A 12,149-nucleotide genomic window follows, 5' to 3' on the forward strand; every position below is an offset into this window, starting at 1 on the left:
ACAGAGTAAAGCTCCCTCCACACTGTCCCATCAAACACTCCCAGGGCAGGCACAGCACGGGTTAGATACAGAGTAAAGCTCCCTCTACACTGTCCAATCAAACACTCCCAGGGCAGGGACAGCACGGGTTAGATACAGAGTAAAGCTCCCTCTACACTGTCCCATCAAACACTCCCAGGGCAGGTACAGCACGGGTTAGATACAGAGCAAAGCTCCCTCTACACTGTCCCATCAAACACTCCCAGGGCAGGTACAGCACGGGTTAGATACAGAGTAAAGCTCCCTCTACACTGTCCCATCAAACACTCCCAGGGCAGGTACAGCACGGGTTAGATACAGAGTAAAGCTCCCTCTACACTGTCCCATCAAACACTCCCAGGGCAGGTACAGCATGGGTTAGATGCAGAGTAAAGCTCCCTCTACATTGTCCCATCAAACACTCCCAGGGCAGGAACAGCACCGGTTAGATACAGTGTAAAGCTCCCTCTACACTGTCCCGTCAAACACTCCCAGGGCAGGAACAGCACGGGTTCGATACAGAGTAAAGCTCCCTCTACACTGTCCCATCAAACACTCCCAGGGCAGGTACAGCACGGGTTAGATACAGAGTAAAGCTCCCTCTACACTGTCCCGTCAAACACTCCCAGGGCAGGAACAGCACGGGTTAGATACAGAGTAAATCACCCTCTACACTGCCCCGTCAAACACTCCCAGGGCAGGAACAGCACGGGTTAGATACAGAGTAAAGCTCCCTCGACACTGTCCCATCAAACACTCCCAGGGCAGGTACAGCACGGGTTAGATACAGAGTAAAGCTCCCTCTACACTGTCCAATCAAACACTCCCAGGGCAGGTACAGCACGGGTTAGATAGAGAGTAAAGCTCCCTCTACACTGTCCCATCAAACACTCCCAGGGCAGGTACAGCACGGGTTAGATACAGAGCAAAGCTCCCTCTACACTGTCCCATCAAACACTCCCAGGGCAGGTACAGCACGGGTTAGATACAGAGTAAAGCTCCCTCTGCACTGTCCCGTCAGACACTCCCAGGGCAGGAACAGCACAGGTTAGATACAGAGTAAATCACCCTCTACACTGTCCCGTCAAACACTCCCAGGGCAGGAACAGCACGGGTTAGATACAGAGTAAAGCTCCCTCTACACTGTCCCATCAAACACTCCCAGGGAAGGAACAGCACGGGTTAGATACAGAGTAAAGCTCCCTCTACACTGTCCCATCAAACACTCCCAGGGCTGGTACAGCACGGGTTAGATACAGAGTAAAGCTCCCTCTACACTGTCCCATCAAACACTCTCAGGGCAGGTACAGCACGGGTTAGATACAGAGTAAAGCTCCCTCTACACTGTCCCCATCAAACACTCCCAGGGCAGGTACAGCATGGGTTAGATACAGAGTAAAGCTCCCTCTACACTGTCCCATCAAACACTCCCAGGGCAGGTACAGCTTGGGTTAGATACAGAATAAAGCTCCCCCTGCACTGTCCCATCAAACACTCCCAGGGCAGGTACAGCACAGGTTAGATACAGAATAAAGCTCCCTCTACACTGTCCCCATCAAACACTCCCAGGGCAGGTACAGCTCGGGTTAGATACAGAATAAAGCTCCCTCTACACTGTCCCCATCAAACACTCCCAGGGCAGGAACAGCACGGGTTAGATACAGAGTAAAGCTCCCTCTACACTGTTGATGTGCCTCAATAATTCCGAGACTCGAAGGTAGCAGAACAAAACAAGGCTTTTATTAACTTAGAACGAAACACGTAAGCGAGAGAGATGTCGTCCTTCTGGAGATTGGGGCTAGGCTGAAGCTAGCTTACAAACGGGGCCAGGTATGGGCGGAGCCCTACACACAGCATATTCCAGCACATTCCAGTATACAATACAGCACATTCCAGTACACAATACAATGAGGTCTGGGGGAAGGGAAATGACACTGAAACCGATCTCAGTCACAGGCAGTGATGAATGGAAATATTTCATCACATTCACCCCTTCTATAGATTTAGTCTGTTCGGGGGTTTGATAGTCCTCTGCGACCGACGTGGCTGTTGCGGTGCCACGGGTGTCGGCTGGGTGTCCCCGGTAGCCTCCTGGGTCTCTGCCGGGGGTGCCGCCAGGGTTGTTGAAGGGGTAGTTGGTGGGGGTGCCGTTGGTCGGTGTTCTTCCGGGGGTGATGAAAGAGTAGTGGGTGGGTAAGAGTTGCTGTGATCGTCGTTGCCGCTATTGCCGTGGTTGTTGTCGATGCCGGCTGGGGCGACGTCTTTTATGGACACGGTGTCCTCCCTTCCGTCGGCGTGCCGGACATATGCATATTGGGGGTTGGCGTGGAGTAGGTGTACTGGCTCCACGAGAGGGTCCGTCTTGTGGCCCCTCACATGCCTTCGCACGAGTACCGGACCTGGGGTGGAGAGCCATGACGGCATGGATACGCCTGAGGTGGATTTCCGGGGAAAGACAAACATTCGTTCATGGGGCGTGGTATTAGTGGCCGTACACAATAGCGACCGTATCGAATGGAGCACATCCGAGAGGACTTCCTGCCAGCGGGAGATAGAGAGGCCCTTGGTCCTTAGAGCTAGAGTGACTGCTTTCCATACTGTCCCGTTCTCTCGCTCCACTTGGCCTTTACCCCGGGGGTTGTAGCTGGTGGTACGGCTCGTGGCAATCCCCCTGGACAGCATGTACTGGCGTAGCTCTTCACTCATGAAGGACGCCCCCCTATCCGTATGGATGTAGCTCAGCATACCGAACAGGCAGAACAGGCTGTTGAGGCATTTAATGACCGTGGCGCTGGTCATGTCTGGGCAGGGGAAGGCGAATGGGAACCGGGAGTATTCGTCCACAATGTTCAGGAAGTAAACATTGCGGTCGACAGACGGGAGGGGGCCCTTGAAATCTAAGCTGAGCCGCTCAAAGGGCCGTGTAGCTTTGATTAAGTGGGCTCTATCTGGGCGGTAGAACCGAGGCTTGCACTCAGCGCAAGTGCGGCAGTTCCTGGTCAGGGACCGAACTTCCTCAATCGAGTAGGGTAAGTTACGGGACTTTATGAAGAGGAACAGCCGCGTGACCCCTGGGTGGCAGAGGTCGTTGTGGAGGGTCTGTAGCCGATCCCCGGTGGCGCTGGCACACATCCCTCGTGAGAGGGCGTCAGGGGATTCGTTAAGGGCCCCTGGCCGGTAAATGATGTCGTACTCGAAGGTGGAGAGCTCGATCCGCCACCTAAGAATCTTATCATTTTTAATCTTCCCCCTCTGTTTATTATTGAACATAAACGCTACCGACCGCTGGTCGGTAAGTAGGGTGAAGCGTTTGCCGGCTAGGTAGTGGCGCCAGTGGCGCACTGCCTCCACGATGGCTTGGGCCTCCTTTTCCACGGAGGAGTGTCTGATCTCGGGCCCTTGGAGGGTCCTCGAGAAGAAAGCTACGGGCCGCCCCGCCTGGTTGAGGGTGGCCACCAAGGCGAAGTCAGACGCATCACTTTCCACTTGAAATGGAGTGTTCTCGTCCACTGCCTGTAGCGTGGCCCGCTCAATATCCTGCTTAATGCTTTTGAAGGCGGCGTGGGCCTCAGCAGAGAGCGGGAAAGAGGATGCTTTCAGGAGGGGGCGGGCTTTGTCGGAGTAGTTGGGGACCCATTGGGAATAATAAGAAAATAACCCCAGGCATCTTTTCAGGGCTTTGGGAGTGTTGGGCAGGGGCAGCTCCCGTAGGGGGCGCAATCGGTCGGGGTCTGGTCCGATTTCTCCATTCTCCACCACGCTGCTTAGTATGCAGAGGCGCGTGGTGTTGTAAACGCACTTGTCCTCGTTGTAGGTGAGGTTGAGTTTTTGTGCGGTTTTCAGGAACCTCTCGAGGTTCGAGTCGTGATCCTGCTGGTTGTGACCGCAGATGGTGACGTTGTCGAGGTAGGGGAAGGTTGCCTGCAAGTGGTGGTCATCGACCATGCGGTCCATCTCCCTCTGGAAGACCGAGACCCCATTCGTCGCCCCAAAGGGGACTCTGAGGAATTGGTAGAGGCGTCCGTTCGCCTCGAAGGCGGTGTACGGGCGGTCCTCTGGTCTGATAGGGAGCTGGTGGTACGCTGACTTGAGGTCGATGGTGGAGAACACCCGGTATTGGGCGATTTGGTTCACCATTTCTGATATGCGGGGTAGCGGGTAGGCGTCTAGTAGGGTGTACCTGTTGATCGTTTGACTATAGTCGATCACCATCCGTTTCTTCTCGCTACCCCTTACCACTACCACTTGGGCGCGCCACGGGCTGTTGCTGCGTTCAATAATGCGCTCTTTCAGGAGCCTGTCTACCTCAGTCGCGATAAACCACCTGTCCTCCCAGCTGTACCTCCTGCTTTTGGTCGCTATTGGCCGGCAGTTAGGGGTAAGGTTCGCGAATAGCGAAGGCGGCTTTACCTTCAGGGTAGCCAGACCGCACACTGTGAGGGGCGGCTGGGACCCACCGTACTTGAGCGTGATGCTTTGGTGGTTGCACTGGAAATCCAGGCCCAAGATCACGCTCGCACATAGGTTCTTCATGATTAATACTTTAAAATTATCATATACAGTTCCGTTAACGCACAATTGTACCGTGCAGTAACCCAGAATGGTCGATGTCTGGGTTTTGTCAGCCATAGAGATGGTACCCTGAGTAGGGACCACCTTTAGGGAGAGTTGTTGTGCCAGTTCTGGGTGGATAAAGCTCTCCGTGCTTCCACTGTCAATTAAGCATTTAACCCGGCACCCGTTTACCTCGATGTCCACCATTGATCTGGATAGCGGGTGCGGCCTGGTCTGGTCCACTGTGACCGATGCCACTGTAGGGCCCTGATCGATACAAGATGGCGTCCACGCTGTCTGCTCACAAGATGGCGGACCCCACGAGGTCGGGCAAGATGGCGTCCAAGATGGCCGCTCCCACGGCGCACACGCGGCGGTGGCGGGTTTTCCGGCGGGGTTCCCTCTGCACACCTTCCCGAAGTGCCCCTTCTTACCACACTTAAAGCAGGTGGTGCCTTTCGCCGGGCACAGGTTTCTGGTGTGCTTTGGCTGCCCGCAGAAGTAGCAGTCGGGTCCCTGACGCGTCGCGGCTGTCGTAGGGCTTCTGGGGGGAGAGCGGGGCCCAGCCGGTGTCGGGCTGTCGGGCGGGGAAGATGCCTTCCAAGATGGCGGCGCCCTCGGTGCACACGTGGCGGCGTGGACGGCGCGGGCTGAAGAGTAGGCGTCCGAGTTTCTCTGGGCCACATCCAGGGATCGCGCGGTGTCCGCAGCCTGTTTCAGGTCCAACCCCGTTTTTTCCAGCAGTCTTTGCCGGATGTAAGTGGAGCTGAGGCCTGTGATGAAGGCATCGCGAACAAGCTCGTCAGTGTACACCGCGGCTTTTACATCTCGGCACTTGCAGTCTTTGCCAAGCATTTTCAGGGTGCTTAGGAACTCCTCCACTGATTCCCCAGGTCGCTGTGCGCGGGTGGCGAGCAGGTGCCTAGCATACACCTCATTCGTAGGCTGCTGGTAATGTGCCTTTAAGATGTCGCAGGCGGCCAGGTACGTCTCGGCGTCTTGGATGAGGGGGTAAACCCGGTGGCTTACCCAATTCCGCAGAATTCCGAGTCTCATCCTTGCAGCGTCCGTAGCGTCTTTGACGGCTGCGGAATTGTCCAGGAAGAATTCCATACACTCAAACCAGTGTCCGAAGCGTGCTGATGCGTCCGGAGCATGTTGATCCAAATCCAAACGTTCGGGTTTCAGGAGTTGATCCATAGTGTTGAAAAAATAAGTTAATAAAATTGATGTGCCTCAATAATTCCGAGACTCGAAGGTTGCAGAACAAAACAAGGCTTTTATTAACTTAGAACGAAACACGTAAGCGAGAGAGATGTCGTCCTTCTGGAGATTGGGGCTAGACTGAAGCTAGCTTACAAACGGGGCCAGGTATGGGCGGAGCCCTACACACAGCACATTCCAGCACATTCCAGTATACAATACAGCACATTCCAGTACACAATACAATGAGGTCTGGGGGAAGGGAAATGACACCGAAACCGATCTCAGTCACAGGCAGTGATGAATGGAAATATTTCATCACAACTGTCCCATCAAACTTTCCCAGGGCAGGTACAGCACGGGGTTAGATACAGAGTAAAGCTCCCTCTACACTGTACCCATCAAACAATCCCACGGCAGCAACAGCACGGGTTAGATACAGAGTAAAGCTCCCTCTACACTGTCCCCATCAAACACTCCCAGGGCAGGTACAGCATGGGTTAGATACAGAGTAAAGCTCCCTCTACACTGTCCCATCAAACACTCCCAGGGCAGGTACAGCTCGGGTTAGATACAGAATAAAGCTCCCTCTACGCTGTCCCGTCAAACACTCCCAGGGCAGGAACAGCACGGGTTAGATACAGAGTAAAGCTCCCTCTACACTGTCCCATCAAACACTCTATGGTCAGGTACAGCACGGGTTAGATACAGAGTAAAGCTCCCTCTACACTGTCCCCATCAAACACTCCCAGGGCAGGTACAGCATGGGTTAGATACAGAGTAAAGCTCCCTCTACACTGTCCCATCAAACACTCCCAGGGCAGGTACAGCTCGGGTTAGATACAGAATAAAGCTCCCTCTACACTGTCGCATCAAACACTCCCAGGGCAGGTACAGCACAGGTTAGATACAGAATAAAGCTCCCTCTACACTGTCCCCATCAAACACTCCCAGGGCAGGTACAGCTCGGGTTAGATACAGAATAAAGCTCCCTCTACACTGTCCCCATCAAACACTCCCAGGGCAGGAACAGCACGGGTTAGATACAGAGTAAAGCTCCCTCTACACTGTCCCATCAAACATTCCCAGGGCAGATACAGCACGGGGTTAGATACAGAGTAAAGCTCCCTCTACACTGTCCCCATCAAACAATCCCAGGGCAGCAACAGCACGGGTTAGATACAGAGTAAAGCTCCGTCTACACTGTCCCCATCAAACACTCCCAGGGCAGCAACAGCACAGGTTAGATACAGAGTAAAGCTCCCTCTACACTGTCCCCATCAAACACTCCCAGGGCAGGTACAGCTCGGGTTAGGTACAGAATAAAGCTCCCTCTACACTGTCCCATCATTGGTGTCAGTATCAGTATTTCATTCTGTGAAACCCTTTAGCATTTGTGAGCTGTGAATGGCACTACATATATGACCAAATCTTCCTTTACTGGACTAGTCTGTCGTAGCCTGAGCCCCTCTAGGTGAGATTATCAATTTTAGTGCCAATTAGTGGTGAAAGACTTGTACTATTGAAGAGCTTGCTCACCGCTCTGAGAAACTCTCCGAGATGCCTTAGGTGCAGTGGTTTAGTTTGACATACAGTGACAGTTGGTGTGTCGGGAAATGTGGCAGCCATTTTGTGTACAGCAGGATCCAACAAACAGCATTGCGGTAAATGAGGGGTCATTTTATGTAATGTTGGGGAAGGAGCCCTCCTTGTTATTCTTCAAATAGTCCCAGTGCCGACCTCAACCAGTGGAGCAGGGAGACATCACATCAGTGACTACACTTCAAAAGTGCTTCATTGGCTATAAAGCGCTTCGGGGCGTCCTGATGGGGTGAAAGGCGCTATAGAAATGCAAGTCTTTCCTTTTAGATGAAGCCTCAGTTTAACATCTCATTCGGAGTAAAGCACCTCTGACAATCCAGCACTCTCTCAGTATTACACAGGAGTGTCACTTTAGTTTCCTATGATTCAATTCCTGGAGTCGGGCTCGAACCCACAACCTCCTGATCTCAGAGTTGAGCCACGCTGATTAGAGCCAGTGTTGTGTTGTGGCTCCACCTGTCTACTCAGAACTGAGTACACAACATTCTCTAAATATTGCTGTTTCTTCACCTCTTGTTTGTAGGTCATCCCGGTGAGGTATCTGAAGCTGCCCGGCGGACTGGGAACCTTTAACTTTCATTTACCATTCTCAAACTGTAGTTTTCTACCTTCTATAAACTAATAACAGGAGTGGCCAGGCTGTGAGAAAGGGGCTGCTCCCAGACAGACAGACAGACAGACAGATAGACAGATAGACAGGCAGACAGACAGATAGACAGACGGATAGACAGACAGATAGACAAATGGATAGACAGACGGATAGACAGAGACAGACAGATTGATAGACAGACAGACGGATAGACAGAAAGCCAGCCAGACAGACAGACAGATAGACAAATGGATAGACAGGCACGGACAGATTGATAGACAGACAAACGGATAGACAGACGGACAGACAGACAGATGGATAGACAGACAGACAGGTAGGCGGATAGATGGATAAGCAGACAGACAGATGGATAGAAAGACAGACAGACGATAGACAGAGATAAACAGATAGACAGACAGAAAGCCAGACATTTATAGAAATAGACATGGATAGACAGATTTATGAGGAGCAGGCTCGAGGGGCCGTATGATGGAGCAGGCTCGAGGGGCCGTATGGTGGAGCAGGCTCGAGGGGCCGTGTAGCAGAGCAGGCTCGAGGAGCCGTGTGGCGGAGCAGGCTCGAGGGGCCATGTGGTGGAGCAGGCTCGAGGGGCCGTATGGTGGAGCAGGCTCGAGGGGCCGTATGGTGGAGCAGGCTCCAGGGGCTGTATGGTGGAGCATGCTCCAGGGGCCGTATGGTGGAGCAGGCTCGTGGGGCCGTATGGTGGAGCAGGCAGCTTAAAACTCAAGTGTCATTTCAAACTTTAACAAGGACAGGTCGGCAGAGTGATGGTCAGCCATTCTGCTCGTCTCCTGTTGGTGCTGTGTGGAGGCTGAGATCAAGGACTCCTGGGGAAAGATAATGATGGGACGTTCAGTGTGAGATCGATGTCGGTCTCAATAACCCTGCACCGACAGTCTGGCAATTACAGACCTAATTGATGCTTTCAAATAATATCGTTGGCTCTTGCCTAAAACACACAAGTTATTTTTATTCCTTAATTTTGCACTTTGCCTGTTTTATGGAACAGCATTTCTGGCTGAAGTCAGATTAAAGGCCAAGGTGAGCGAGCGTTAACACTGGCATCTTTCTGTATCGGACATACGAGACTCCCAAAACAAGCGCTCTACTCGGAGCTCCGACACGGCAAGAGAGCCCCAGGTGGGCAGAGGAAACGCTTCAAGGACACCCGCAAAGCCTCCTTGAAAAAGTGTAACATCCCCACCGACACCTGGGAATCCCTGGCCCAAGACCGCACAAAGTGGAGGAGAAGCATCCGGGAAGGCGTCGAACACCTCGAGTCTCTTCGCCGGGAGCAAACGGGAAGCCAAGTGCAAACAGCGCAAGGAGCGCACATCAACCCAAGAACCCCACCCACCCGCCCCTTCAACCACCGTCTGCCCCACCTGTGACAGAGACTGTCGGTCCCGCATTGGACTCATCAGTCACCTGAGAACTCATTTTTAGTGTGGAAGCAAGTCATCCTCGGTTCCGAGGGACTGCCTAAGAAGAAGAATGTTTCTGCAGAGGAAATGTAAACCGAGATACGATGGGATTATAATTGATAATTGATATCACCATTGTCTAATGTAGTTCTGGATCTGAGCTTAAAGTCCCAGCAAGGGCTCCCTTGGGTTTCTGAAAAGGAAATATCAGTTAGGATGGAAATTTTAATGTAGATATATTGCCTACCCTAAAACAGCAAGCGAGTGATCTCTCGGCATTGTGCTTTGTATTACTCCTTTACTCCAACCTCCAGTGCCAAGACTGAGTCTGAACATTATACGTAAAGCCAGCTTCCTCAGCCAATTTCTGACAGCCTATCCCATGAATCGATTGTTGGAAGCCTGCCTCAGGTACTCGGCCGATGGGACGGTGCAGCCTGTGCGCTGAGTGCTGCTTCAATATGTTTCAATAACTGGGATTTCAGCCCTTTCCCCCCACCCACTCCCACACCCCTCGCACTGCCTAACAAACACAACTACTAATTCACAAGTATGATACCAGAACTCAAAGGATATACTTATCAGGAAAGGCTGAACAGGCTGGGGCTCTTTACGCTAGAAAAGAGAAGGCCGAGGGGTGACCTGATAGAGGTCTTTAAGTTTATGAAGGGGTTCGATAGGGTAGACGTAGAGAAGATGTTTCCACTTGTGGGGGAGACCAGAACTAGGGGCCATCAATATAAGATAATCACTAATAAATCCAATAAGGGAATTCAGGAGAAACTTCTTCACCCAGAGAGTGGTGAGAATGTGGAACTCGCTACCACAGGGAGTGGTTGAGGTGAATAGTATCGATGCATTTAAGGGGAAGCTGGATAAACACATGAGGGAGAAAGGAGTAGAAGGATATGTTGATGGGGTGAGATAAAGAGGGTGGGAGGAGGCTCGTGTGGAGCAGAAACACCGGCACGGACCAGTTGGGCCGAATGGCCTGTTTCTGTCATGTTGACTTGATGTAACTCGATGTAAAACAAGTCACTATTTCATTCTCACTTGTGAAAAGATATATATAAATCACCAGGTTTCCAACACTCACAAGGGAGTGTGCTGTCTCGAATTGATCCAGCTTGCTGTCCTTCTATCGATGCTCTTGGTGCAGGGCTCCAGTTCGACAGACATCAGACGCTCTCTGGTACCTCACGCATGTGCCCACCCCTAGACCGTGAATCTTGGGGCTGGGGTGGAGGTGAGGAGACTTCACACACGTACACACGCAGTATCCCTTCCCAATGGCACTGAGGCCAATTACAGGATGCTAAACCACCATCCCAGCTAATTCACCACAAACAAATTCACTCAACTTACACACGCACACACAACCACATGCATTTACATGAGCACCTTCAATGTAGAAAAACCATTCCAAGGCGCTTGACAGAGGCGTAATCAGAAATAAACGGACGCTGAGCGAAAGAAGAAGATATTAGGATGGGTTACCAAAAGCTTCAGTGTGCCAGTGCAGCCTTCGGTCGCCTGAGGAAGAGACTGTTTGAAGACCAGGACCTCAAACCCAGCACTAAGCTCATGATCTACAGAGCAGCAGCGATACCCGCCCTGCTGTATGCCTCAGAGACATGGACCATGTACAGCAGGCACCTCAAAGCACTGGAGAGGTACCACCAATGCTGCCTCCGCAAGATCCTGCAAATCCATTGGCAGGATAGGCGCACCAACGTCAGTGTTCTTGCTCAGGCCAACATCCCCAGCATCGAAGCTTTGACCACGCTCGATCAGCTCCGATGGACGGGTCACATTGTCCGCATGCCTGCTATGAGACTCCCAAAACAAGCGCTCTACTCGGAGCTCCGGCACGGCAAGAGAGCCCCAGGTGGGCAGAGGAATCGCTTCAAGGGCACCCTCAAAGCCTCCTTAAAAAAGTGTAACATCCCCACCGACACCTGGGAATCCCTGGCCCAAGACCGCACAAAGTGGAGGAGAAGCATCCGGGAAGGCGCCGAACACCTCGAGTCTCTTCGCCGGGAGCAAGCGGAAGCCAAGCGCAGGCAGCGCAAGGAGCGCATGTCAACCCAAGCACCCCACCCACCCGCCCCTTCAACCACCATCTGCCCCACCTGTGACAGAGACTGTAGGACCCGCATTGGACTCATCAGTCACCTGAGAACTCATTTTTAATGTGGAACAAGTCATCCTCGGTTCCAAGGGACTGCCTAAGAAGAAGAAGAAGAAGGTCAAAGAGGTGGGATTTAAGGAGGATCTTACAGGAAGAGATGGAGGTGGAGAAGCACAGGGAGAGTGTAGAGCGTGGGGCCTAAACAGCTGAAAGCATGATCGCTAATCTTGGGCCGCAGGGAGGGGGATACACAAAAGTCTAGAGTCGGAGCAGCAGGGAGTTTGGAGGGGGGGGCGGTTTGTAGGGCTGGAGGAGGTTAGAGAGTTCAGGAGGGCTGAGGTCATAAAGGGATTTGAGGATGAGAATTTAAAAGTTGAGGCATTGAGAGACCGGGAACCAATGTCGGTGAGCAAGGACAGGGGTGATGGGTGAACGGGATTTGGTGTGGGATAGGAGAAGGGCAGCAGATGAACTGAAGTTGACGGAGGGTGGAAGCTGAAAGGCTGGCCAGCAGAATGTTGGAATAGTCGAGTCTGGAGGTGACAAAGGCAATTGGGGTGAGGACTTCAGCAGCAGACGGGCTGAGACAGGGGCGGGGACGGTCGAT

The sequence above is a fragment of the Somniosus microcephalus genome, chromosome 34 (genome assembly GCF_052327205.1).
Source record: "Somniosus microcephalus isolate GS21.2 chromosome 34, FLI_Smic_1.0, whole genome shotgun sequence".
In the NCBI taxonomy this organism is placed as follows: Eukaryota; Metazoa; Chordata; class Chondrichthyes; order Squaliformes; family Somniosidae; genus Somniosus; species Somniosus microcephalus.